The 7,618-nt window shown below is 45.3% G+C and overlaps 1 non-coding gene across 1 annotated transcript; it reads left to right on the forward strand.

Annotated features, from left to right (window-relative positions):
• Window positions 1-6,641: 6,641 nt before the first annotated feature.
• Window positions 6,642-6,714, forward strand: trnak-cuu (transfer RNA lysine (anticodon CUU)). Its single transcript has one exon. It is a non-coding gene; the product is annotated as a tRNA-Lys (tRNA).
• The last annotated feature ends 904 nt before the right edge of the window (window positions 6,715-7,618 follow it).

Genomic DNA, 7,618 nt, shown 5'->3' on the forward strand with positions numbered 1-7,618 from the left:
AAGGAGGAACATACCAGGGACACCCACTGCAGCCAGCAGAGGATCATAAATCTTTTGGACATCAAAAATTGCCCATAGAATCTGGAGCTTGATGAGAAAACCAAGAGACATTTTCCCTTGCGATTAGAATCGATGAATTGATGGTTGGTATTGACGCTGGGAGCAATTCACCAATTGAGACAATGCGAAGATTCCTCTTATTTATAGGTGAGAGAATCCATCCAGTTATAACATCGCCCCTGCTGACTGGGTTTAGTTACAGTTACTGAACAAACAGATGATATCAACAACTTTCACAGCAAGACTTTTAATAACATGAGCACAATTCCCAATCAGATAAAGCCCAGAAGACCCGGAGACAAAAGTCTCACATTCCTAAAAGAATGACATAATTTCCTTTTCTTAAAAAACTTATAAGGAAATACTGGGAATGGTAGAATCATAGAAAGTTACAGCACAGAGAGCAGCCATTGGGCCCACCGTGTCTATGTGGGCTGAAAAGGAGCTCTCCAGCCTAATCCCACTTTCCAGCTCTTGGTCCGTAGCCGTGTCAGTTACAGCACTTCTCGTGCATAACCAAACACTTTGTAAATACGATGCGGCTTTCTACATTTACTACCATTCAGGCAGTGACCTCCAAACCCACACTAGTGTTTGGGTTCAGAAGTGTTCTTCACTAATCCTCTCTAATCCTTCAAATCTTTATTTAATTCTCTCCCGCATGGTAATTTCCATCTCTGCTGATGGAATTAGTTCCATCCTAACCCACTATATCTGGGCCCCACATCATTTCATGCACCGCAATCAAGTCTCCCCCTCCGCATTCTCTGTTCCACAGTAAACAACCGCGCGCTATCCAATCTTGACTCATGGCTAAAATTGTCCGGTCCTGGCAACATCCTCGTGAATCTCCCTTCTACCCTTTGCAGTTCAATTAACATTTCCTGTGATTTGGTGACCAGAACAGTGCTCAGTACTCTCGCTTTGGCCTAACGACAGTTTTAAACAGTTCAAGCATAATAGAAACATAGAAACATAGAAAATATGTGCAGGCCCTTCGAGCCTTCACCACCATCCAATATGATCATGGCTGATCATGCAACTTCAGTTCCCCATTCCTGCTTTCTCTCCACACCACTTGATCCCTTTAGCTGTAACGGCCGCATCTAACTCCCTTTTGAACACATCTAACGAACTGGCCTCAACAACTTTCTGTGGTGGAGAATTCCATAGGTTCACAATTCTCTAAGTGAAGAAGTCTCTCCTCATCTCAGTCCTAACTGGCTTACCCCTTATCCTTAGATTGTGTCTCCTAGTTCTGGACTTCCCCAACATTGGGAATATTCTTCCTGCATCTAACCTGTCCAATCCCATCAGAATTTTATATGTTTCTATGAGATCCGTTCTCATTCTTCTAAATTCCAGTGAATATAAGCCTAGTCGATCCAGTCTGAAGTCTCTGGAATAGGCACACGTTAATTGTTTCCCCATCTCCCTCCTGCCATCTCGGGGATCAGTCCGGTGAACCTTCGCTGCACTCTCTCAACAGCCCTTCATCAGATTAGGAGATCAAAGGTGTATTAGGAGATCAAAGGTGTGTCCTCACAAAGGACCTGTACAACTGCAGTAAGACCTCCCTGCTCCTATACTCAAATCCTCTCGCTCTGAAGGCCAACATGCCATTTAACTTCTTCACTGCCTGCTATACCTGCATGCCAACTATCAATGACTGATGTTCCATGACACCCAGGTCTCATTGCACCTCCCCTTTTCCTAATCTCTCACAATCCAGGTAATATTCTGCCTTCCTGTTTTTGCCACCAAAGTGGATAACCTCACATTTATCCACATTATACTGCATCTGCCATGCATTTGCCGACTCACCTAACCTGTCCAATTCACCCTGCCGCCTCTTAGTTTCCTCCTCACAGCTCACACTGCCACCCAGCTTAGTGTCATCTGCAAACTTGGAGATATTACATTCAATTCCTTCGTCTAAATTCTTAATGTATATTTTAAAGAGCTGGGGTCCCAGAACTAAACCTTGCGATACCCCACTAATCACTGCCTGCCATTTTGAAAAGAACCTGTTTATTCCTGCTCTTTGCTTCCTGTCTGCCAACCAGTTCTCTATCGACATCAATACATTACCCCAATACCATTTATTTAATTTTGCACATTAATCTCTTGTGTGGGACCTTGTCAAAAGCTGTTTGAAAGTCCACATGCAAATCCACTAGTTCTTCTTTGTCCACTCTAAAGGTTACATCCTCAAAAAATTCTCGAAGATTTGTCAAGCATGATTTCCCGTTCATAAATCAATGCTGACTTGGATGGATCCTGTCACTGCCTTCCCGATGCGCTGCTATTACATCTTTAATAATTGATTCGAGCATTTTCCCCACTACCGATGTCAGGCTAACCAGTCTATAATTCCGTTTTCTCTCTCCCTCCTTTCTTAAAAAGTGGGGTTATATCAGCTACCCTCTAATCCATAGGAACTGATCCAGAGTCTATAGAATGTTGGAAAATGATCATCAATGCATCCACTATTTCTAGGGCCACTTCCTTAAGTACTCTGGGTGCAGACTATCAGGCCCTGGGGATTTATTGGCCTTCAATCGCATTTATTTTGCTAACACAATTTCCTGACTAATAAGGATTTCCTTCAGTTCTTCCTTCTCGCAAGACGCTCGGTCCTCTAGTATTTCCGGAAGGTTATATGTGTCTTCCTTCATGAAGACGGAACCAAAGTATTTGTTCAATTGGTCTGCCATTTCCTTGTTCTCCATTATAAATTCACATTATTCTGATTGCAAGGGACATAGAAACATAAAATCATAGAAACATTGAAAATAGGTGCAGGAGTAGGCCATCCGGCCCTTCAAGCCTGCACCACCATTCAATAAGATCATGGCTGATCATTTCTCAATACCCCTAGATCCTTTATCCGCAAGGGCCATATCTAACTCCGTCTTGACTTCACTAATCTTTTTCGCTTCACATATCTATAGAAGCTTTTGCAGTCAGTTTTTATGTTCCCAGCAAGCTTCCTCTCATACTCTTATTTTCCCCTTCCTAATTAAATCCTTGTCCTCCTCTGCGGAATTCTAAATTTCTCTCAGTTCTCAGGTTTGCTGCTTTTTCTGGCCAACTTACATGCCCCTTCCGTCGATTTAACACTATTCCTAATTTCCCTTGTTAGTCACGGTTGAGCCACCTTCTCCATTTTATTTTTACTCCAGACAGGGATGTACAATTGTTGAAATTCATCCATGTGATCTTTAAATGTTTGCCATTGTCTATCCACTGTCAACTCTTTAAGTATCATTCGCCAGTCTATTCTAGCCAATTCATGCCTCATACCATCGAAGTTACCTTTCCTTAAGTTCAGGACCTGAGTCTCTGAATTAACTGTGTCACTCTCCATCTTAATAAAAATTCTACCATATTATGATCACTCTTCCCCAAGGGGCCTCGCACAACAAGATTGCTAATTAGTCCTTTCTCATAACACATCACCCAGTCGAGGATGGCCAGCCCTCGAGTTGGTTCCTCGACATATTAATCTAGAAAACCATCTCTGATACACTCCACGAAATGATCCTCCACCGTATTTCTACCAGTTTGGTTTGCCCAATCTATATGCAGATTAAAGTCGCCCATGATTGCACGCATCCCTAATTTCTTGTTTGATGCTGTCCCCAACCTCACTACTGCTGTTTGCTGGTCTGTACACAACTCCCACTCGCGTTTTCTGCCCTTTGGTATTCCGTAGCTCTACCTATACAGATTCCACATCATCCATTAATGTCCTTCCTTACGACTGCATTAATTTCCTCTTTAACCAGCAACGCTACCCCACCTCCTTTTCCTTTCTGTCTATCCTTCCTGAATATTGAATACCTCTGGATGTTGAGCTCCCAACCTTGATCAACCTGGAATCATGTCTCCATAATCTCAATTATATCATATTCATTAATAGCTGCCTGCGCAGTAAATTCGCCCACCTTATTACGAATACTCCTCGCATTGAGTCACAGAGCCTTCAGGTTATCGTTTTAACACACTTTGTCTCTTTAGACTTTTACTGTAATGTAGCCCTTTTTGATTTTTGTCTTGGGTTTCTCTGTCCTCCACTTTTACTTTTCTTCTTTCTATCTTTTGCTTCTGCCCCATTTTACTTCCCTCTGTCTCCCTCCAAAGGTTCCCATCCCCCTGCCATATTAGTTTAAACTCTTCCCAATAGCACTATCAAAAACTGCCCCTAGTACATTGTTTCCAATCCTGCCCAGGTGCAGACTGTCTGGTTTGTACTGGTCCTACCTCCCCCAGAACCAGCTCCAATGTCCTAGGAATTTGAATCCCTCTATTCTGCACCACTCCTCAAGCCACGTATTCATCTGAGCTATCCTGCAATTCCTACTCAGACTAGCACATGGCACTGGTAGCAATCGTGACATTACTACCTTTGATGTCCTACTCATCAATTTAACTCCTAGATCCCTAAACTGAGCTTGTAGGACCTCATCCCATTTTTTTGTCTATATCGTGGGTACCTATATGCACCATGACAGTTGGCTGTTCGCCCTGCCCCTCCAGAATGCTCTTTGGCTGCTCCAAGACATACTTGACTTTTGCACCAGGGAGGCAACATACCATCCTGGAGTCTTGTTTGCGCCCGCAGAAACGCCTAACTATTCCCCTTACAATAGAATCCCCAATCACTATAGCTCTCCCACTCTTTTTCCTGCCCTCCTGTGTAGCAGAGCCAACCCTGGTGCCATGGACGGCTGCTGCTGCCTTCCCCTGATGAGTGATCTCCCCCAACAGTACCCAAGGTGGTGTATCTGTTTTGGAGAGAGATGTCCACAGGGGACACCTGCAGTACCTTCCTTCCACTGCTCTTTTTTTTGGTCACCCATCCCTTATCTGCCTGAGTAACCTTTACCTGTGGTATGACCAACTCACTAAACATACTATTCACGACTTCCTCAGCATCGCGGATGCTCCAGAGTGAATCCATGTGCAGCTCCAGTGCCACAATGTGGTCTGCCATAGCTGCAGCTGGATACACTTCCTGCACATGCAGTCGTCAGGGATGCTGGAAGCGTCGCTGTCTGCCCATATAGCTCGGGTGGAGCATGACACAAGTCTGGCCTCTTCTGCCATAAATGAACCCTTAAATTAGTTAATTTTTCAACAATGACAAGGTTTCTTACTGCTAAGAACAAGAAGAAAGAAAAACGAAAGGAAAACTACGCACTACTCAACCAGCCAATCACTTGCCCTCTTGGTTGTGACGTCACCTTCGATTACTTTAAACTTCTTTCTTACTTTTGATCCTGCACCAGCTGTAGCTCGCTGCTCGCTGCTCCTCCTCCAGCTGCACCTCCGACTGCCGGCGATCACCGACTCCTGCTGGGCCTTTATAGGGCCCTGCTCGCTCCATCTCCCCGCCGCTCGAACGCCCAGACAACTGGAGACCAGCTCTGCTGCACGGATCTGGTGTACACACATATCGCAGTGTGGGCTGGCCCGTGCTGTCCCTGGGCCCCTGGCCCTGAACTCACATCACCCCTGGGCCCCGATCACATCCCTCCACAGTCTCTCGCTGCTCCTGCTGTACCTGCCCACGCTCCAATCACCGACCTGGACTTTGATGACGTCACTCTTCGCTGCCATCGCCCTCCTGCCCCAGCTCGCGCTGTACCTTGCCGTGGTAAACCACCACGCTGCTCCCAGGCCGCCGCTCACCGCTCCTTTTATGGCCCCGACCTGCCGCTGGTGTTTTCACGCAGGTCGGGGCCTCCACGCTGCTCCCAGCAAATCCAGTTACACCCCGTGTCACCGCACAATTCTCAGCTGTGATTGTAAGCTGACTATATTTAAAGCTATCGCAGAGGCTGCAAGCAGTGTTCCCTGGTCGTCTAGTGGTTAGGATTTGGTGCTCTCACTGCCGTGGTCTGGGTTTGATTCTCGGTCACAGAAAGCATTTTTACAGAGCAAGTTGACAAAAATAATTGAAGTCTGTGAGATACTGAATAATTGTTTCAATCATCATTAATCCATCCATATGTGTTGCACACTGAAGGAAATACAAATAAGTGACTGTCAAATTTTAATACATTTTTATACAACCGTAGAATCAGCAGAAAAACAGGATATTCAGCCCATAGTACCTAATAAATAGCCCACAGTCCAAGAGTAAGGAAGACTGGGGGATGACAAGCTGCTTCGGGGGGATCAAGCGGTATGGCGAGAAAGCAGGAATGGGGTACTGAAGTTGAATGTTCAGCCATGAAGTCATTGAATGGCGGTGCAGGCTAGAAGGGCCGAATGGCCTACTCCTGCACCTATTTTCTATGTTTCTATGTCTTGCTACAATTGTACAGGGCTCTGGTGAGACCACACCTGGAGTACTGCGCACAGTTTTGGTCTCCTTATCTGAGGAAGGATACACTTGCCTGGGAGGTGGTGCAACAGACGTTCACCAGATTGATTCCTGGGATGTGAGGACTGTCCTATGATGTGAGATTGTGTCGAATATGCCAATACTCTCTGGAGTTCAGAAGAAAGAGAGGTGATCTCATTGAAACGGACAATATTCTGAAGGGGATTGACAGAGTAGCTGTTGATAAGCCCGGCTAGCTCAGTCGGTAGAGCATGAGATTCTTAATCTCAGGGTCGTGGGTTCGAGCCCCACGTTGGGTGATTAATTTTCCTTAAATCGTATGTTGTTTTCACGGGAAAACATTATTAATGAACCCATAATCTTCTTTTGCACAATGAAAGAAATGCGAACTGAGGGAGAGTTGATAATTTAATCATCTGTTCTGTGCTCTGCAGAAGAACACAAGAACCAGGAGCAGGAGTCGGACATTTGGCCCTTCGAGCCTGCCTTCTTTTGCACTGAAACAACTTATAACCGTGTTTTTAAATTAGCAGTGCCAGATATTTCGAGGGCACCTTTCAATACTTCACAAAACCATTGCTTTCGCGACAGCCACCCGGGATCGAGGCTGTTTCTGAAGTAACTTTGATATTACCGTTTGGAATTGAAGTGGAATAATTTTATGAAGTTGGATGGATGTCCCAATGCACTTCAGAGTGGTGTTAAAACAAATGAGTTTGTAATTAAATACAAGTAATGGTAGGAGGGGGTTTTAAACCCATGCCTCAAGAGGAAACTACAACCTGAACACAGCGCCTTAGACCGCTCGGCCATCCTGACTGGTGAATGCGCCAGTTGCAAGTTATTACTCTGGAAAGTTTCAGACCGGGCGCTTGTTCAGTGTTGCTGGAAGGCCCAGTGACCGGGATATCCTCTCCTCCGGGGTTTTCCTGAGCGTGTGCTCGGTGTACGGGGAGCTTTGGCCCGGGTCCGAAGTAGCTTGCATCATGCGACAATGTGACCCGGACTGCTTTTGTTCAATTTTATCGCACACAAGTTTTTGTTTCAAAAACAATATTTCTGCCTGGGATCAAACTAAGGTCGTTTCGCATGTGAGACAAATGTGATAACCACTACACTACAGAAACTACTGCTTAGCTCAGTGCCCAGAGAGAAGTGTTCAGCAACAAGCTGAAATGCTCAATCCCTCTCTCTGCAAAAAGT

This window comes from Pristiophorus japonicus, unplaced genomic scaffold, assembly GCF_044704955.1.
Source record: "Pristiophorus japonicus isolate sPriJap1 unplaced genomic scaffold, sPriJap1.hap1 HAP1_SCAFFOLD_163, whole genome shotgun sequence".
NCBI classification, from domain to species: domain Eukaryota; kingdom Metazoa; phylum Chordata; class Chondrichthyes; family Pristiophoridae; genus Pristiophorus; species Pristiophorus japonicus.